The sequence below is a fragment of the Pinus tabuliformis genome, chromosome 1_2 (assembly GCF_031772625.1).
Source record: "Pinus tabuliformis cultivar Carrire ecotype Pingquan chromosome 1_2, CPIR1, whole genome shotgun sequence".
NCBI classification, from domain to species: domain Eukaryota; kingdom Viridiplantae; phylum Streptophyta; class Pinopsida; order Pinales; family Pinaceae; genus Pinus; species Pinus tabuliformis.
Genome location: NC_142298.1, coordinates 786,895,991 through 786,918,726, shown reverse-complemented (window position 1 = coordinate 786,918,726; position 22,736 = coordinate 786,895,991). Strand labels below are relative to the sequence as shown.

The following is a 22,736-nucleotide window of genomic DNA, read 5'->3' as shown; positions in this document are numbered from 1 at the left end:
CCATGGTATTTATCCACTCATGGAATTTACTCATGGTATTGTAAATGACATCCACCCATGGTATTCATTCACCCATGTTATTTACCCACTCACGGAATTTACCTTTGGTATTGTAACAAAATAAAATTATAAGTAGCAAGTCACACTTTGTAAAAGCGCAGATTTTCCACCACAATGTAGCCTTTACAGTTTTATCTATTTTAATAAAAAAAAAAATTGTGGTTTTGTTATTGTGTGTTCTCCTCTTTTCTACTGGAATTTCATTTTTTAGATATTGGGGCCTCCCCCCAAGATCCAGATCATTAAACCCCTACTGCATCACCATTGACATCAATTCCAACACAAAACAATGCCAACACCAAGAGGGATCAAATTTCTTGAGGTGTAAAACTTTTCTCAAATTTTTCACTCTAAGAGAGGTTTGCACCTCAAGGGATTTGATCCATCTCCGCACTTGATAGATCCATTGTTAAGATGGATCTATACCAGTTATAATGTTATTTATGAGGAAAATCCAATTCTAACAACACAAATTATGAAAACTTAGTTTCATGAGATACAGATGGATGAGTAGTGGGTTGAAATAGAAAAAATATATATCGTTGTTTACCAGTTGGTGTCTTGTGATTTTTCTTACCACACACCATGTGTAGTTTTTCATTATTTAAATTGCAATGCATAAATGCATTCAAATCTTCAATTGAATATTTTAATACATAAATGGATTCAATGCCTTGAAAATCCTCTTTGGCACTTGGATTGTGTAGACTACACGACTTAAACTTGCAATTCATTAAATCATTGTTAGATTTTAGACAAATCTGGCTGGAAAATGCTTGAAAATGGACCAAAATGTGTAATAATAAAACTATTTAAATGCTTTAACCATAGGAAATTATTTTTATAACTATTTTCTATAATATATACATATTTTTTTTTTTTAGTCATATAACATATATGTTGAAATTGAAATTGACTACATTATCCCATTAAAATGTTTTTTTTTATTAATATATTTTGAAATATACCTCATTATTATCTTATTGGGTGTGTTAAAATATTTAATTTGTCACTCATATTGAATTATTATTATTATTACTATTATTATTAATACATTTCCATATATTAATTCTATATTAAGAATTGAATGAATTACACATCTCATTCTTATTAAAAAGTAAATGATTTTTTTAATATATTCATGAATGAATATTCACATAGTTATCTAAGTATTATATTAGAATTTTTTTAAAGATATAAGAATCATACACTTTCCTTACTTTTGAATCTGAAAATATAAGACTTGTTTACTTTTAATTATCTTTTCTCTTTCTTTAAAGTTTGAAATAAAATTATATTACTTAACATGGATATCACAATATTTTTTTTATGGATGAGATTGAGAGTGAAATATTTTACCACATGTTGTAATATCAACAATTAACCCAGATAACATAGCGAGAGTGGAGTTATTGATGTTTTATAATGCTTTTAATTAAAAATAATTGTGTATGTGTATGTTTTTTATTATGTCCGACATTAATTTTTATTTAGAAAATATTTTGTTTTGTATTATAGCTCACATTTTTTTAATTTAGAGAATATTTTAGTTTTATTTTAAAAAGACATGTATCAACTCCACATTGAGCACAAATGGAATCACACATCGCTCTCATGTACTAGGTTGTATAATGTATCACTCAAAGAAATTAATGCATATGTGTGTGTGTGTGCATTTCAAAGCATGTGTACTACTTGCAAAGAAAGTAAAGTGAAGGAGACAATTATAATATTTGTGCCTAGATATAGTATTGATATTCATATCTTTTTTGGGGTAAGTTTTAAGTATTTGTGACTACTTGCAAGGAAGAGAAACTTTCAGAGACATGTGTATTGAACGAAATGTAACTAGGTTCAGTCTTCATAAATGTGATTTTGATATTTGTATTTATTCAAGAAAAGAGAAATTATTTTTATAGTATTTGTCAATGAGTTTCTTGCTCATTGAAAATAGGTCAAGCACATTTTAAAATGCTTCTAGAAATTCAAATTCAAAATTTAATTATGATGATACCCTTTCAGGGCATGTAATTACATCATGTACAAGGTCATGGGAACACCTCCAAGCATAGTCAAATCCTCTCCTAACATCAACGAAGTCTCCAAGCAGCAAAATAATGAATAAAAGATGAATTATAGTGAAATTGTCAAGTCAGCTAATGGACAGTCAAGTTGGCTTGAAGAGGAGGGACAAACCTCTATTTATAGAGGTTGTCCGCTCCTCAAAGGGACAATGCATTCCTCTGAAATCAACGAGGTTAAAAGGCAAGGAAAAGAGGCCAACAAAAGGACGAAAGGAGGCCTTCTAGGGAAATGAAGTAAGGGAGAAAGAAGCCAAAGATTAAGGACTATTCCTGGGGTAAACTTACAGCCACATATGGGAAAAGGGATAGGGTATGCTTGTGGCCATAGCATTAGAAAATAACAATTCATCATACCTCACTATTTTGGGTGCAAACTAGGCCTAAAAGGCCCCTCTCTCGAGCGTGGAAGAAAGGTAAATAAGTGAAGGATAGAAGGCAAGTCTGAATTGGTTTAATGAACATAATCTCCCACACGTACGAAGAATTAGGGCTACATTACAGCTGCCCTAAGTCTGCTATAGTTGTCAAGAGAAAAGGATTCGGTTGCAAGGCTAGAAGGTCATTACTCTAAGATAGAAAGACTCCAACTTCAGTGAAGGAAGAAAAGATCAAAGACCATACTAGAACACACAATCTAAGGTGTCTATATATGCCGGAAGATAGAGGTCCATGTGCCAGAAGTTATAGTGCAGAAAGAGGAAGGATTTGACTCATTCTTGGAGGATATCCTAGTCAAGGGTCTAGGGTTTGATAGCTGTTCAAATAAGAAGCTTCAATAAGAGAAAACTTACAAAGGGTTTTCCTCTCAAGAGTGGAGAGGTTTTCTCACTAGAAAAGAGACAAACTTTGTGTTCTTGTTATTTTGTTTTGGCAACATTTTTATGAAACATAGACACTAATAATAAGAAGAATGTAAATTGTAAAGGTGCATCACAAATTGTTATCAAGTAACAAAGAATCACTTTACACTACTTTTCCTTAGATTCTTTAACATGGTATCAGAGGGTAGGTGACACATCAAGGATATGGCAACTCAAGAACACTCATCAAGGGGAAGTATCTATAAAATTGAAGCATCAAGCCTGAAATCCTCAATCACTTCAAGGATAAAAAGGGTATACAATCCATCATTCATCAAGAAGGTCTACAAAGCTAGAAGAAGAGCCTTCTATAAAGGCACCTACAAAGAAGAGAATATTGAAGCAGGACCTACATCAAACTACAAATCTTCAAGAAAATATCTTCATCAAGCAAGTCAACTTGGAGAAGGCAACTTGAAGAACATCAAGATCTAGGGAAGACAAGCCATCAAGTCTTAAAGGAGGAAGAAAATCCATTACATCTCAAAATCTATCAAGTAAGTACATGTCCCCTTCTTAATATACATAAATGCATTTTTGCAAGGAAAGCAATAAATTGGTAGGTACCACTAACTTTCTTGCATGGAAGAAGAGGATTGATCTACTACTCAAGGAGAATGAATTCCTAGAGCATGTCAAAGGTAATATCACTATTCCTGCTAAGCAACAAACTCAATCCTTAGCCATGTCCAATAGGGATGAGATAAGAGCTCAAGGGATTCTGATGGAATCAATCAAAGACTCTCTCATTCCTTATGTCTCCAAGTTTGAGACATAAAAAGAAAATTGTGATAAGTTGGTAGAGCTACTCTTGGTATCCAAAACCAGAGAAGTAATATCTCTGAGAAATGAATTATACAAAATGAAGATAACAAAGGAATAGCTCCCTACTTCATGAAAATCTCTTAAATGAGAGATCAACTTCAAGATATTGGGGAAGTCATGTCTGGTAGAGAGATGACAACTGTAGTACTCAATGATCTACCTGAGGAATGGGGAAACTTCACATCATGCATATATGTAAACAAGGAAGAAACCACTCTCAGTGAAATGTGATCTTTATGCAAGACAAAGGAAACCAATATAAAGGAAAAAGAAGATTTGGGATCAAAGGAGCAAGCACTTGCTACCATGGCCAAAAGAAAGGGTAAATTTGGCAAGTTTGGTTCACAAAGAACAAACAACAAAGACATGTCCAAAATCCAATGTTTTGGATGCCAAGAATATGGACCCTACAAAAGGAATTTTCCTAAGCTTAAAAAGGACAACAACAAAAGGAAGAGGGAAGAAGCTCACATAACTCAAGAGATGAAAGAAGAAGGAAATAAGAAAAAGAAGGAAGATCCTCCGGATCTCTGCTATGACTAGGTCAAACTCTTTACTTCTAGACTTCTTTCAAAGTTTTGAGTAGGATAGGAGCATGTAGGAATACATTAAAATTGCATGGCTAGAATCATCCTCTAGAATCTAGCAACAGGATATACATAGAGTTCTAGACACTCATGTAGATGTATCATTTATGATAAGAACACAAATGCATAAGTATAAATATCTTCTAGAATATAAGAGCATCGCAGATATATCTCAAGATATTCATGTAGAAGAAGCATACCTAGTATAGACCTCATACATGATGAAATAAAAATTGATCAAGATTAGAATCTTAGAAGACCTACATCATCAAAAGAAAGGAAACATTTGCAAGGCTAGGATCTTTAAGATTCTATGATGGAATCTTCAAAAGAAGGTTCATGAACCAAGGCAGATGTCTCATTGGAAATCCCATTCATGTTATTCAAGAAAATGATGATATTTAGGCAAGCTAAGATGAAGCAAGAAGGGCCACACCAAAGTATGATCAAAGGAGAAGCAAGATGAGGTATGTATGCTTTAAATTTTAAGTCATGTTATTATTCGTATATTATTGAGTCATGGGTATAGTTCTATAACATGATCAAGAATGAATGAATCTCTTTCACCAAGAACATGCTTGAAGGCATGTACCAAAATGTAATGAAGGTCAACAAAATAATATGCTCAAATAAGGAGCATAAGATTGCTGACTAAGAAGCAAGAAGAAATGTTGACAAGTAAAAAAATCAAGCAATGAAGGAATGCTCTCACAATAAGCATTAGATGGTTGACCTATCTATTTGGGTAGAAGCACATGAAGAAAGATATCAAGTATGTGAAGACCACCATGATTACTAAGAATCAATATCTGACAAAATGCATTGAAGATATCTCCCAAAAGAAGTCAGGACAACTCTGATAAAGAAAGAAAGGACCCTTGACACCTATGAAGGCCTTGGAGATATAAAGGTACAAATAACTGATTCTACTCTACAGAGATGTTGTGATGAGGAAGCCTTCCAACAAGAGAAAATGCAATGTTGAGTCCATATCAGGATGAAGTCATGATAGGCTACTAGGTCAAAGCATGTAACCTAGCAACTACTATGAATCATCCATGAGGAGAGTATTCCAAAGCATGGACAAAGATGACAAAGGAGTAGCCAAGATGAAAATAAAAACCTGATAGTCACATTCCACAAAGCAATGACATGACAAACCAAGAAGGAAAGTGATCAATGGATGTTGCCCTACCTAGAAGAAGTTCAAACAAAGACTTCATGACATCAAGAAAGGAAGGAGATCAAGCAGCTGAAGGAACCACGAAGAAGAAGTTGTTGATGAAGGAAACAATCTCCAGTTAATAGGGAGCTCTGAAAATTCCTGATCAAGAGGGAGTTTTGGATCACCCCTGACTACAAAGGAGTGACAATTGTGTTTTCCATTTCATGGGTCATGCACTAGACCAGGACTAATGCCCATAAGTCTAGATGAAGGGCATGAATGGAAATGAAGACACAAGATAGACACAAAATTATTGTCTTCACTTGGGAAGAAAGAATGGGAGGATTGGGTAATCATCTGGAATTTGATACTATTTGAGGATGTGTAGGGCATCCAAGACAAGAGTAGGCAAGAGGACTAATATTCTTTGAGGGCTAGGAACCCAAGATAAGAATTGTCCTATAAGGTCATACTCGGTGAACACCCGAGTGGGTATGTACCTTGAGAGACAATGATGAAGGTGTCTATAAATCATTGGTCTAGCCAACATTGTAGCTCATGGTCTCGTAAATAGATGGAGCTATTAGTCAAGGTCTTGCACTATGACAATGTTGATGGATATGATGTTATAAGACATGGATTTCTAATATAGTTTCTCTTATGTGAATTATTCAAGTTGAAAATTGTCAAACACCTTGTAATGTTGTATGAATACCTCCCTAGTTAAGAGGGTGTATTGAAGGAAATGTAACTAGGTTCGGTCTTCATAAATGTAATTTTGATATTTGTATTTATTCAATAAAAGATAAATTATTTTTTATAGTATTTGTCAATGATCTTCTTGCTCATTGAAAATAGGTCAATCACATTTTAAATTTCTTCCATAAAGTCAAAGTCGAAATGTAATTATGATGAGACCCTTTGAGGACATGTTATATCATGTACAAGGTCATGCGAACACCTCCAAGCATAGTCAAATCATCTCCTAGCATCAACGAAGTCTCTAAGCAGCATAATAATGTATAAAAGATGAATTATAGTGAAATTGTCAAGTCGGCCTAATGGACAATCAAGTCAGCTTGAAGAGGAGGGACAAACCTCTATTTATAGAGGTTGTCCACTCCTCAAAAGGACAACGCATTCCTCTGAAATCAGCGAGGGTACAACACAAGGAAAAGAGGTCAACAAAAGGATGAAAGAAAGCCTCCTAGGGCAGCAAAGGAAGGGAGAAAGAAGCCGAAGATTAAGGACTATTCCTGGGGTAAACTTACAGCCACACATGCAAAATGGACAGGGTCTTCCTATAGCCATAGTAGTAGAAAAGAATAGTTCATCATTCCTCACTATTTTGGGTGTAAACTAGACCTACAAGCCCCTCTCTCAAGCGTGGAAGAAAGGTAAATACGCAAAGGATAGAAGGCAATTCTGACTTGGTTTAATGAAGATAATCTACCACACGTACGAAGAATTAGGGCTACATTACAGCTGCCCTAGGTCTGTTATAGTTGTCAAGAGAAAAGGATTCGGTTGCAAGGCTAGAATGTCATTACTCTATAATATAAAGACTCCAACTTCAACAAAGGAAGAAAAGATCAAAGACCATACTAGAACACAAAATATAATGTGTCTACAGTTATTGGAAGATAGAGGTCCATGTGTCGGAAGTTATAGTGCAGAAAGAGGAAGGATTTGACTCATTCTTGGAGGATATCCTAGTCAAGGGTCTATGGTTTGGTAGTTGTTCAAATAAGAAGCTTCAATAAGAGAAAACTTACAAAGGGTTTTCCTCTCAATAGTGGAGAGGTTTTGTCCCTGGCAAAGAGCCAAACTTTGTGTTATTGTTATTTTGTTTTGGTAGCAGTTTGATGAAACACACACACTAATAAGAAGAAGAATATAAATTGTAAAAGTACATTCACAAATTGTTATCAAGTAGTGAAGAATCACTTTACACTACTTTGCCCTAGATTCTTCAACAATGTGAATGTGTTTCCTTATTTTATCAAATTTTGTTTCTATATCTATTTGAGCATATGCCTTTTGTTAATAAATTGATTATATGTGACTAATACATTTTATTTAATATACCATAGAAAAATATTGATCCTATTAAAAGTCATACTTCAAGCCCTTCCCATTTATTTATCCTCAACACTCGTGGAACCATCATCAATCCTTCGAGAGCTCAAGCAAATTTAGCGTAAATTTCTCTGGGGGATCTCCAATCTAGAGCGCAAGTGGGCCCTGGTGGCATGGGATAATATTTACAAACCAAAACTCAAAGAAGGTCCCGAACTACTTGACCCTACAATCATGGCAACAATCTTAGGAACCAAAATCTAGTGGAAATGGATTCAAGGTGGCTCTGATCTATAGACATTCATTTGGAACCGTAAATACACTCGTCATACTCCCCATATAATTTGATCTATGTAAACTCTTCAATTGCTGGCTCATATATATGTTCCTTAGCCAAGAAAGGCATGATTTTAACCCAACAACATTGTTTTTGGGAAGTCAAAGATGGAAACTATGCCATGTTCTACAACGACTCCTGGAAACAACTCCCAAAACTCAAAGAAAACCAACAGCTTAATGGTATGAGAGGGAAAATGATAGCTTAAGTCTATACCGAACTTGTTTACTATTGGTATAATGTTGAACCCTCATCTCAATGGCGCCAATGGCTGCCACCTAACTTCTGGTAATCTAAACTAGAGGAAGACCACTAGCAATAATTCTAGGGTAGTCTCCAACTAAGAAAAATTCATATATCCAATCAAGCGGATAAACTTGGATGGGGATATACTGTAAATGGCACCTTCACTATACAAGAGGCTTACCAATTGGAAGCAAACCACTACTCAATACCTGTAGAAGAGGTATGGGAAAAGATTTGGAAGCAACATTCTTGGCAAAAAATAGCCTTGTTTTTATGGTTGTTGTTGTAAAACAAAACATTAACTAGTGATAACTTATTAAAGTAGAGTTATCAAGGACCATCCATATTCCCTTTATGTCTTCAACATTTAGAAAACATGGAACATATGTTCAACACTTGTCCCCATGCTTCTGATGTATGGAAATGGCTTGAGAATAGTCTCTCTTGTACTGACAGTGACCCCCTCAGTATCCCAAATATCATTTCCAATTGGCATAAAGGTGATTTCTCCAACTTAGTTCTCAGCCATATATGGATGCTCGCCCCTATTTTTATACTTTGGGAAATTTGGAAAGAGAGAAATCATAGAATATTTAAAAACTTCTCTATGTATGCTAACTCTCTTTGGTACTTTATCTTGATTAACATCAAAGAAACCATCTTTGCCTTCCCATGGTCCCCCTCTGACTAGAAATCCCACGGATTTGAAGCCCAACTACTCTGTTGTTGGCATCTCCTCCTTTCCAATCTCCTTCCCTCTCCACCCTCTCCCCCTACCCTTTCTATTGTCAACCCTTCAATCTTGTCCCCTTCCCCCTCTGACTTCTTCAAACTCAACTTTTATCAAGCAACAAAAGGAAACCCATACCCATCCAGCTTTGAAGGTCTCATTAGAGACCAAAAACGAAATCCACTCTATCTTTATTCTAGTTCTATGGGTATAAACACCAATAATACAATGAAGCTCACCAACCTTGTCACTAGTTTGGAAATTGCACAATCTCAGGGGTACTCCAAACTCTTTGTGGAGAGAAATTCTCAAATCATCATCACCATGATAAAAAAAATATAGAGTGGTACTCATGTTCACAAAGTATCCAGGAGATTGAGATTAGAACCACTCATCTACAAAGCCTCAACCCTTATGGTCCACATTCTGGTCACCATCCCCTCCCATGTTCGATGCATACGAAACAAAGTGGCAGATTTATTAGAAAATCATGGATGCTTAGACTCTTTGGCAATGGTCTCATCCCCTCATAATATCTTTCCAAAGTATCCCCTCAAACATGAATGCTAGAAGTTGATAAAAAAATACATTGGTGTCTTGAATGGTGTGCTTTTAAGGAAAAAGGGTGGGGGATGAAAAGCTACGGCTACTGCTCCCTGTCAAGTGGTTGTGGGACCTGCAAGCATGCACTCATAGTAAAATGAATGTTTATCCTAGTAATAACACTTCCCTTGAGGCTAATGGTACATTGAATCCTTGATCCCAAGACCATGCACCACAAATGCCTTGATGAGTTGTCATTTTTCCAGGACGGTCCTACCCTCGTGTGGGAGATGAACATAGCTAACATTACTTATATTATCGATTCTAATTATGGTGTGAGTCTATATGAATTCAAATAGTGACAGACCCCTCTGTGGTCTATCGCTCCTTCCAGAACTCAAATCTTTTAGAACGGGGGGCTCTGGACGACTCACCTTAATGAACCCTGGTGAGGCCCTATCACATTCTAATTCTAGTGTGAGTCTATATGAATTCCAACACTAGAAAGACCCCTTTGTTGTCTGTCGCTCCTTCCACAACTCAAAGCTTTTAGAATGGGGGGCTCTGGACGAGTCACGTTAGTGAACTATGGTGAGGCCCTATCACATTTACCACTATCGTTCTCAGTAGTTGCGGTCTTATTCGAATTATTCACCATCATCGACATTACAATAATGATTTCCCTACCACTCCCTAGTTTGCAGGTCCAAGCTTGTTGTTTCTGCTTCTTGGCTTATCAACCTTGCATGCAGGTTGGAATGTTGGGTCACACATAGGTGGCAACAACTCATTTGAAATTACCCTTTGTGGAATTTGGAATCATGCAACATCTCCTAGTCTAAATTTTTCTGGTCTATGTATGTTTTCTTTTTCAATTACTATCTTTGATTTCAGAATTGTAGTCCAATCCTTATTGGCTTTCTCTCTCTCTGATTTTTGTACTCCTAACACTGTTCATTTTTAATCTATATCCCCCTCTCCACCTCTATCAACAACACTGAATCCCCTCCTTTATGCCTTGGTCAATGGGCACTCACCTCTTGTTTCCAGCTTCCCTTGTAGACTCTCTTTATACTCGCGCCCATCCCCTCCCCCTCTTCATTTTCTTGTGGATGGTTGACGAGTTTTTACTTCACCTTCTTCTATTTCACTATGTTTTATTACTTTCGTGCCCCCCATCCTTACATGGCTCTTTCCCCTGAGGCCATTGCCCACTTGTTTGTCTTCTCTTCAGTTCCTCTCAAAATATGCGTCTAGTCCCTCGTCATGCCCTGACAATGACCAAACATCCACCTAGGGGCTGTATACTATCAAGAGTGAGCCTCTTAGGGACACACATGTGCACACCACAGACTTCAAGAATCCACTGCTAGGTTTCTGGACCTCACCCCAGGATCCATCTAGGAAGATCTTGCTTCCATGGAATGAGAAGGGGCTTCCCATCGGCAACAACTTTCAAATACAAAAGTCCTGAAAGATTTGGCTAACTACATGCCAGATATTGGGCACGCCCGTGGCTAGTTTAATTAGTACATGTACACCATTGATTTGTATTGACATTTGAATTTTCTCTTAGGAAAAGTTCTAATGGACCATTTCAAGCACAGGGTTGTTATCTTACACTTCCTGGAGCAACTCGATTGTTATCTTAAGGGAAGATTAGTGTATGGGTCATATTGAGCAACACCCCAACATTTTTCCTCCAATAAGTAGCACCCCCGACAACACTGAAGATCCTGTTCAGGTGGCCGCTGTTGAATCTAATTCTTAGGCTTAGCTTTGGTATGCTCATGGCTATTTTGTTTTTGGACTATATAGCTCTATCTTTAGGCTAATCTGACCCATTTGTTTAACATAAATACTTGCTATTTTTTTTGTAAAGCATGATCTCACTTGCCTCTCTGTCAAGAATTCAATTTTGGCTATGCTTCGATCTCCCTAGTGAAACACTAACCTATCATATCTGGAACATCCATGCAAATCTTATTTTTTAAGGAAATACAATGTTTATCCCACAAAAAAATTAGTTTAATTCCTTCGAAAGTGGTTTCCATCCTCGACCCCTCCCAAAAAATTTGAACTTGAAATTTAATAATTACTAAACTCCACTCAAATTAACTAATTTACACCTCATAAATTATACAACAATAAACTTAATGACAACAAACAATAAATAAAACTATTTTATATGTAACACAATTAAAATTATTTGAAATATATATATATGGGGGGCTGGCAAGGACATTGAAACTTCGCCACTACTAATTTGGTTTCACCAACTCTAACTCCAACGATTTTGTGAAATTTATTTCACTACGTTTTAGATATCATGAAATAATACCCTTAAATCGTACAAAGCATCCATCTAACCACCGTGTATGCCCATGTGGAAATCATCTATGGTGTAAGGACTTCAAATACTGATCGGAAAAATTCAGCGGTGATAACATAGCTGGAATAGCTCAGTTGGTTAGAGCGTGTGGCTTTTTACCACAAGGTCGGAGGTTCAAGCCCTCCTTCTAGCGTGTTTAGAATTTTGTCGATTTTGAACTCCAATTAAATCTCTACAGCTGTGGCGATCGAACGTGGTGAAATGCTTGAAATGGAGTCGAACTTATCTCGAAGTTTGTATAGTGGTAGGGAATCGAATGTGCTGAAATGCTTTGTCGATTTTGAACTCCGATTAAGTCTCTACAGCTGTGGCGATCGAACGTGGTGAAATGCTTGAAATGGAATCGAACTTATCTCGAAGTTTGTATATTTGTAGGGAATCGAATGTGCTGAAATGCTTTGTCGATTTTGAACTCCGATTAAGTCTCTACAGCTGTGGCGATCGAACGTGGTGAAATGCTTGAAATGGAATCGAACTTATCTCGAAGTTTGTATAGTTGTAGGGAATCGAATGTGCTGAAATGCTTTGTCGATTTTGAACTCCGATTAAGTCTCTACAGCTGTGGCGATCGAACGTGGTGAAATGCTTGAAATGGAATCGAACTTATCTCGAAGTTTGTATAGCTGTAGGGAATCGAATGTGCTGAAATGCTTTGTCGATTTTGAACTCCGATTAAGTCTCTACAGCTGTGGCGATCGAACGTGGTGAAATGCTTGAAATGGAATCGAACTTATCTCGAAGTTTGTATAGTTGTAGGGAATCGAATGTGCTGAAATTCTTTGTCGATTTTGAACTCCGATTAAGTCTCTACAGCTGTGGCGATCGAACGTGGTGAAATGCTTGAAATGGAATCGAACTTATCTCGAAGTTTGTATAGTTGTAGGGAATCGAATGTGCTGAAATGCTTTGCCGATTTTGAACTCCGTTTAAGTTTCTACAGCTGTGGCGATCGAACGTGGTGAAATGCTTGAAATGGAATCGAACTTATCTCCGAGTTTGTATAGTTGTAGGGAATCGAATGTGCTGAAATCCTTGAAATGGAATCGAACTTATCTCGAAGTTTGTATAGTTGTAGGGAATCGAATGTGTTGAAATGCTTGTAATGGAACCATAATTTAACACAATTAAATTACATGTTTCCCACGGTCTCTGAAAGCAGTACGATTATTCTTAGCCTGATGTCTCCAGATGACACGTGATTTTGGACAACCTCTCATTAATTTTAATGTAAAGTCACTTCCAGTTTGGTTGATAAATTAAATGGTATAGTGATGTATCCGAAGGTGGTATGTTTTGTAATGCTTTACAAACCACATTTAACGAGTATAGAATTGGAGGTTAAGTTGGTTGATAATGGGTATAGAAATGGAGCTTAAGTTGGGTGATAATGATAATGGGGTTTTAAGTGAGCTGATAATGGGTATAGAAATGCAGTTTAAGTTGGTTGATAATGGGTATAGAAATGCAGTTTAAGTTGGTTGATAATGAGTATAGAAATGGAGATTAAGTTGGTTGATAATGAGTATAGAAATGGAGATTAAGTTGGTCGATAATGGGGTTTAAGTTGGTTGATAATGAGTATATAAATGGAGCTTAAGTTGGTTGATAATGAGGGTTTAAGTTGGCTGATAGTGAGTATAGAAATGGAGTTTAAGTTGATTGATAATGGGGTTTAGTGAGTGTTTTCAAATCTCATAATGTTTATATAAACTATAATTAATGGGTATAATTAATGGGTGATGAATTGATTTAAATTTTAATTAATTAATGATAAGGTTTTGAGATAAATTACAAAGTTGATTTGATTTAATATTAAGTTTTTAAACTAATTACAAAGTTATTAGAAAGATGTGACATAACTTTGTTGTGTAAATTAAGTAGAGAAGAAATATGATTAAGTTTTACATTATTTTGAAAATGATTTTATATTAAATTGTGTTTAATTGTATTATACATTTTGTACTTAGCATATAGAGTAAGTAATGATTGTTAAGTAATAGTATGAAAAAAGTACAAAGTAATAATACCAAATAAATAATAAGTAAAGTAGAGGCAAAGAATAAATGCAAATTACTATCATGCAATGAATGCTAAGCAATAACAATTCACTAATTAATTGTTGGTGGTTTCCGACATGCAGAATTGAAAACCATAAATGGCTTATGGTTTTGTTATATCTATTTATTGAGTGTTAAGGTTTGAGGAACACCAAAATATCACTGAATACCATATGTTGTTGTTGAACACTCTTTTTGAGAGAACTAAATGTATTATAGCCATTTAGTTGTTGAATAATACCTTAATGTTAGAGTGTGGGGTTTTCTCCCAAAAGGGTTTTTCCATGGAAATCATGGTCCAGTGTCAATTGTATATCTATATGTTGTTTATTACTACAACTATGTTTATTTAATTTCTACACATTCTTCTCTCTTTGATTAGTGTAGGAAGCATCTTCCACACTTCTACTTCCTTTTGGTTAGTATTAGAATTTGATCACCCTAGATCCAAGGTGTTAGTAACAAGGTTTTTAAATCTTGGTTTGAGTGGAAGCTTACAAAAAATGAAACCCTGTCACATAGAAATGGTGAGCACATCAAGATTAGGAATGCGGAAGTTTAATGGCACTAACTTCGAGCCAAGGAACCTTAAAATGAAGGATCTTCTTGTAGATCGAGATATGTGGGTTGCAATATCTAAAACCAAATCTACTAGTATGAAAGATGAAGAGTGGGTCGTGTTGGAGAGAAAAGTGAGAAGCCTTTTCAGGTGCGATTTAGATTATTTGATAGTATTGAACATTTTTTAAGAAAAAAACACACCAACATTTTCAAAGAAGTTGGGGGATTTTTATCAAGATAAATCTATGGCTAATATTTTTCATAGAAAAAGTTGTTTTCCTTGTAAATTTGGATTTTAAGTTGATTGATAATTGGGTATAGTGAGGGTCTTCAAATCTCATAATGTTTCTATAAACTATAATTAATTGATGATGAATTGATTTAGTGATAAGGTTTTGAGATTAATTACAAAGTTGATTTTATTTAATAATAAGTTTTTAAACCAGTTACAAAGTTATTAGAATGATGCGACATAACTTTGTTATGTGAATTATTTAGAGAAGAAATATAATTAACTTTTACATTATTTTGAAAATTAGTTTATATTAAATTGTGTTAGATGAGTGTGTTATACATTTTGTATTTATCATATAGAGTGAGTAATGATTGTTAAGTAATAGTATGAAAAAAGTACAATGTAATAATACCAAATAAATATTAAGTAAACTAGAGGATAATAATAAATGCAAATCACTAGCATGCAATGAATGTTAAGCAACAACAATTCACCATTGTCAGTGGTTTCCAACATGGAGAATTGGAAAACCATAAATGACTTATGGTTTGTTATGCCTATTCATTGAGTGTTAAGGTTGGAGGAACACCAAAATATATTTGAAGACCATATGTTATTGTTGAACACTCTTTTTGAGAACACTAAATATATTATAACCATTTAGTTTTTGAATAACACCTTAATGACAGAACATGGGGTTTTCTCCCAAAAGGGTTTTCTCACCTTGTATCTGATATGGAGGAATTTATAATCATATATAAGCTTAAAACATAAATCAAGTGAGCCTGGGCCTATTGCTTGAGTCTAAAGCCATAGTTATCCATACTAAGATTTAAGTTGTAGCCAGAGACAAAGAAATACCCCATGAGCATGCCTTTGGTTGGTGGCCTTCCTTAAACCACCATAGGTTGAGACCTCAATGGACTCCCTTTCTAGAACATTAAGGAGCACTTTCTCTAGCAAAAGACTTCAACTTCTAACCAGATTCAGAACTATTCTAGGAATTGCATCAAGCATTCCAGGTTGAGACCTCAATGGTCTCCCTTTTCAAATCATTAGGGAGCACTTCCTCTAGTAGAAGACTTTAGCCTCTAGTTATATTTGGAACTATTCCAAGAACTGCACCAAACATTCCAGTGTTGGTGGTCAACCTTAAACCATCATCGATTGAGACCTTGAGTTCTCCCACTTTATACAATCATTTCAGAGAGCACATTTAGCCAATTGTTGCCATGCATTTTTTCATTTTTGTATTTCAGATCTCTTCTTGGACTCATATACACCCCTTCAGATTTGGGGGGAATGTTGGACACCTAATCTACTAATCTTTATAGTGTGAAATGTGAACAATCATTGGAGTCCAAGAGACCACTTGGAATATGAAAACCAAGGAGCATAAGATAAGACATTGAATAAATATGTATATCATTGTGAATAAAGTGTATTCCATGTTTATCCTAAATTTTGGCCATTATTTTTGTGTTGTTTAACATAACATAACATAGCACCAACCTAGATCCATCTTAAATCCAGATCTATCAAGCAAGAGGGATCAAATATCTCAAGGTGCAAACTCTTTTTCTGAGTTCAAAACTTTAGGAAAGGTTTGCACCTCAAGAGATTTGATCCCTGTAAACTATCTTGGGTGATGGTAGCATATCTCTGAGAAGAGATATGAGGACTAAATTCCTTCTTAACTATGTTACAATGAGGATCAAGGGAATTTTTATTATTGAGAAACAACGGAAAACTATAAACATCCAAAAACCTAACACTAGGATATGAAGCACCAAAATTTTGTGTGCCCCGTTGGGATTAGTTGGAACACCAACTTCCTGGGGTCGTAATTTGGGCATATGATCTCTATTTTGGCATGCACGATACCTCGTCAAAAATATCTATCTAAGGAAAAAATATCTAACCAAAAATCCCTTGTCCAATGGGCTACAAACTTGGCATGTTTTCCAAAAAAAATGTCATTTAGGGCCTTAAAATGGCTCTAGAAATTCTGGACCCAAAAAACTACAAAAAATAGAAAGTTGTGCTAGAATTAAAGAAATTGAAATGAAACAATGTTGGGGCTCCAAGTTGAATAAGCGAGTGGCCACCAATATCCACCTGGATTAGTCCTTCTCCCTTAGGAAGTAATGGTCCCCATTGCATTGAGTTCCTCCATGAGATAGGGAAAATTTTGTTGAACTTGGTCCCTGGTGAGCCACTTGCCTTGGTGCGGGAACTAGCGAAATTTTACAATCCGATATAGTTGGATCCTCTGTTGGTGATTTTTCTTGATCTGTGTATCCATGATTCAATTAGTTGTGGCATGTTCCATGTAGTCTGGGTTGCAATTGTTGGTGTCAATTGCTCAATAATGTCCGGTGTTTCCAACAATGGTGGAAACTATGGACAAAGGTTGTCCAAATTGAAAAAATGGGTGAAAGCCAAGGAATGGGGGGATACGAAGCTCGAAAGTGTTGTCTCCCACAACCTTGGTGATGGTGTTAGGCTCGTATTGGAGTGGCTGAAGCTTTTGATGGGCTTCGGTAAGCCATTATTTCTGCAAATGCAACCAAAAATTTTCACCTACCTGAAACTTATGTGGCACCTAAGGCCGATCATGTTGTTGGTTGTACTTAGCATTGACTTCATCCAAGATGTCATGAACCTGTTGGTGGATGTGATAAATGTGTTCAATAAACCTAGTGGCTTTATCAGCTTAAGACTGAACATGTGCATATTCTTCCTATGTAGTTGCAAGAGACAATGCAATGTCAATGGGATATAATGGTTGAAATCCTAGGCCCACTTGAAAGGGATTACAATTAGTCAAGCTATGGAGAGCTCTATTATAACTATGTTGCACATAGGGAAGACTCTCATCTCATGTTTGTGTATTCTTAGAGTTCTACATGTGTAGTATGTGCTTTATCATCTTGTTAATGACCTTTGTCTTGCCATCAGTCTGGGGGTGGAATGCAGTTGACTTGGTGAGTTTGGTGTCCAAAATTGACCAAAGCCTCAACTAGAAAGCACTTAGGAACTTGTTATCCTAATATAATATAATGGTCTATGGGATCCCAAAATGTGCTCACACTCATTCAAAGAAGAGTTTGGCAATGGCTTCTGCTATGATACCCTTCTTGTAGGCAACCAATATTTCCATCTTAGAAAATATGTCGACGACCGCAAATACATAGTCTTTACCATCCTTGGTAGAAGGAAGGCTAGACATATAGTTCATGGAGATGGATTCCGAGGGTCGGCTAGGAGTAGGCAAAGGAGTATACAAGCCTTCCTTCTTAATGCATTAGAGGACATTTGAGGTCTAAAATGGGCCTCCTAAGAAAAATGTACAACCAAAATAAATTTTATAAGAACCAATAGGATTCAAGATGATGATGTCAACCATGGGGGATGATTCACCATTTTTGGAGTAAAAAAGTAAAAAAAATGTAAAAGTTAATAAAATAATAAAACTACTTTTTCCACTCATATTTTCAACTTATCTCCCTAATGTTTTACTCAAATTTCAAGTGGGAGTACTCATTGGATGCAAAATTTAATTCCTCATCGAAAGAGTACCCATGTTGCATACTTTCGATGGACCCTGCTACACGAAAAATGAGAGATACATGAAAAAACATGATTAAAATCACATTTTTCATGTATTTCTCATTTTCATATAGAAAGGTCCATCAAAGTATGCAACATGGGTAGCCCTTGGATGAGGAATCAAATTTTGCATCCAACGAGTGTTCCTGCTCAAAATTTAAGTAAACTTATAGGGAGATAAGTTGAAAATACGAGTTGAAAAAGTAGTTTTTTCTTTTTTCCCTCTAAATTTTGATGATGTAATATGATGTTATTTGATTATTTCCACTATTATTTTATAATTTCCTTAGGAGGCCCATTTTAGACCTCAAAATTCCCCTAATGGTCGGCTTGGCGATGACCTAGGCAATGCATGATTTGATATATTTTCCAACGTCCAGTAAGATATTTTGCCAATAAAAATACTTATACAATACTTAAATTGTCTTCTTTATGCCAAAGTGTCTTGCAACCCGATTATAATGCGCCTCCAAAATAATCTTGGCTCACTAACTCGAAGGAACACAAAGGTGTCTTAGGTGGCATAATAGTACGTTTTGGAGGTGGAATTTTGGAACTTGCTTGCCATCCATTAGCATCTGGTATATGGTGACGAATTTTGGATCATTTTTGTAAAGTTGTAGCCATATAGAAGTATCATTCCCACAAGAGTCGAGAATGGTGGTTAGCACCACAACTGGTGGCCCACTAAGGCAATATGCAACATTATTGGTGTTACCCTTCTTATACTTAATGTTTAGACGAAATTTTTGCATGCATGTGGACCATTTTTTATGGTAGTTTTTCTATAACTTCCCTTGTGTCTGTATAAACTGAAGAGGTTGGTGATCTATGTGGATGATCATCTCCTTCCCTAAAATGTAATGTTTGCATTTTCGGCAAGCATGCATGATGAATACATTTCTTTATCATAGGAGGGGTGTTTCCAAATTGTATCAGAGAGTGTCTCATTGTGATAGGCCACCGGATGCCCTTGTTGGGTGAGAATTGCACCAATGGTGTAGTCAGAGGCATGTGTCTCAATTTAAAATAGTTGTTGCAATTCTGGCAAGGTGAGTACTGTTGTAGAGAAAAGGCAATGCTTCAACACAACGAATGCCTTATGTTGGGACTCAGACTAGAAAAATTTTGTTTTTTCTCTATCCTTAGTAACTTGACTCAATGTCCAAGTGATATGAGAGAATCCCAACATGAACCTTTGATAGAAATTAGTAAGGCCTAAAAAGTGTGAAGCTCTATTACAGTGGTGGGGGTTGGCCAATTGTGAATGACTTGTATCTTAGCCAGATCCACATGCACACCTTTCTCATCAATGATGTAACCTAGATATTGGACCTAGTTCATGCCAAAGGTGCATTTCTCCAAGTTGGCACATAGTTTGTGTTGTCACAGGGTTTGAAGGACCCGTCGAATATGTGGTAAGTTCTCTTCCCAACTCTTAAAAAAGATGAGGATGTCATCAAGATAGACAACCATGAATGAGTTGGTGAAGGGCTACACTATGTCATCCATTAGCCTCATAAAAGTTGTAGTGGCATTTTTAACCCGGAGGGCATGACCAACCACTCAAAAAGGCTCTTCTTGGATTTGGAGGCGATCTTCCATACATCTATGGGTACTATTGGAACCTGTTGATAGCTATACTTCAAATCAATCTTGTTGAAGTACTTGGACCCCTTAAGTTGGTCAAGAACATCATCAAACCGTGGGAATAGATACCTATTCCTGACAGTAATTTTATTTAGTGGATGATAATCAATATAGAGTCTTTAGATTCCATCCTTCTTCTATATGAGTATAATTGGGCTCCCACAAGGTGAGGAAATAGGTCAAATGTTCCCTTTTTGTAGAAACTACTATATTTGTTGTTTGATTTCTTCATTTTCTAGAAGAGAGCGATGGTATATCAACCCATTGGTTAGAGGTTCTTCCAGAGTCATATCGATTGAATGCTTGACCTGACAATGCAAAGGTACCCCTATGGATGAGGAGAAGATGTCCCTATATTCTTACATGACCTTATCCACCTGCTTCTGATGTGTGGAGGAACCCTTCCCATGGTCCATGAATATGGCCACAATCTTCCCCTTACTTTGAGAGTGAATCAGAAAGAAAACAAATTTCATGGTCTGGGAGATGATCTTACTGCATTGTTTAATGATGAAAGAAATGATGGTATGTGGGGCTTGTTGTGGGGAAAAGTATCCGACTCGGATGACCCTATCCCTACTCTAAAGGTGATAGTCTTTAGCAACAACTGAAAGTAAAGCTATGATATTTTCCTTTATGAAAGTACAGAGAAGGAAGAAAAGATTGACCAACCGGTGTCTTTCGCTTTTGTCGATCCTTATCCTCTCTCTCTTTGTCTCTTGTTCCCAGCTCCTTGCTCCCTTTGCCGGTCCAGCTACACACAGATCCTGCACAAACAAGAGAGGAAAACTACAAGAAACATGTACTCATAACTGATGCATGGATTAGAGTGAATCAGATATACAAGTAAATACAATACATCAATGCAATACAAGTATATAGGAGAACATTCAAAGCTTTATTGATAAAAATAACAGGGTTCTGAGAAGGTTACAACCATCAATGGCTCCAATCCAGCAGCACCTCCCCAGCAGCAAGAAGTCTCCTCTTCACCTCTATAAAAGCAATCACCCAATAGTTCTAACTGTAAACCAACAGCACTTCCTTGCTTTGCACAAAATTCCAGCCTGATTAGACCTCATAGAAGAGCTCTATATATAGGATAGAAGAAGAAAGGATGAGTCAGCTTGAGACTGACATAAAGCTGCCTTGTGTCCTTTCCCTCTTCAGTTAATCTTCAGTTCTTAAGTCCACTTGGAGATCCTTGCTTACACATGGAGATCAAGTACCTCTTACTCATCACAGGGCGAATCCCTTGAACCAAGTGTCAGTTTGGAAGCTTCCTGGGCAATTGACACCTTGCAGAATGACTGTGCCACTTGGCCAATCTCGCCCAGCGCAGGTAGCCTTCATTGGAGTTGACTTTCAGCGCAGGTACAAGGAGGAGCAGTTGACATTCAGCGCAGTTGCTCAGTGGAGCAGCTGACATGATCCAAAAATAGCCTGTTTTTGAGTGTTTTCAGGTGGAGAACTGATTTGAAGTGCTGTGGTTTGCTGACCTTGTTCTTCTAGGGGTAAGAACAACATGTTTAGGGACTGAGGATCCCTGTAATTATTGACATTTCATGCTCCATGTCGCGAGGCACAAAAATGTCTATAACAGTTGCCCCCTAAAGTATGAGGCCGTTTATCGGGTGAAATGCTTTATCTAGAGGGTCCGAAGTTCATTCCAGTGCTGAGGAGGCGCCCTGTAATACAATACAATACAATACATTATTTTTCATTCTGTTTTCATGATCTAGCTGAGGCGGGTATTCCCATGCTCAGCTTTATAAATACATTTTGGTACATATGACAGACGATCGTTTGATGGTAGACTGATAATTTTCTGCTGAAATTATCATCCTTTGAATAGGATGATCATCTGCTGCAATGATGTACATGACAAATGCTTTTATATTTCCTGAATATATATCGCAGCCCGGATGGATGAAACTAGATCCGGGGTCTTCAAACTCGTTCGATCTTCACTCTAAGTACAAGTCGATCCATGTGAGAATTGCGCTGAAGTCGAACATGGAAAGACATCGCTTGATTACCGGTCAATAATGAAAACCGTTAACAAGCGCGAGAGGAATCACCGATAATGATAATGACCCTCAAGGTACTGCAGTACAATTCACGTGGCGTGAATAAAGGACTTGGCGTCGAACGCCACGCAAAATCTTCTGGTCGAAGGTCATTGATGTATACCTGTCGCCGGAAGTGAGAAACTTGCCATTGAGGCATGCAAGCTTCAAAGTACTGATGGGGTTGTTCCTAGATCAACTTCTTGGATAATGAGCTGAAGTCGACAAGAAGCGATCTGTCAAAGGAGGGCCTTAATGAATCCCACATCAATGACACGGAACGGAGCTAATGATTTTAGTGGAGGTGAAAACAAACTGTGACATATGATTCAGGGTGGCGATCATGAATGGATGAAGGATAATGTATGGCAGTGGATGGGACACGGTTGACACTTTCAGAATAACCCCTCTTGAACATATAACGACACCGATGCGATGGATCAGTAGCATTACCCCAAATGTGGATGGTTTGATGAGGACCATGGTGATGAGACCGGTGAATGAAACAACCCAACCCGATGTGGTACGGAGGAAAAGTGTCATGTTCAAGAGTGACTTGCTACCATTAAACTTTGATGTTCTCCCAATTTTTCCCCAGTCATTTCTGACCAGTACCTCTTTATTTTTGTCAAGCTTGAGGAGGA

The 22,736-nt window shown here is 36.7% G+C and overlaps 1 non-coding gene across 1 annotated transcript; it reads left to right on the top strand.

The window, feature by feature from the left end:
• The first annotated feature begins 11,967 nt into the window (after positions 1-11,967).
• Positions 11,968-12,041, top strand: TRNAK-UUU (transfer RNA lysine (anticodon UUU)). The gene has a single exon. It is a non-coding gene; the product is annotated as a tRNA-Lys (tRNA).
• Positions 12,042-22,736: the final 10,695 nt, after the last annotated feature.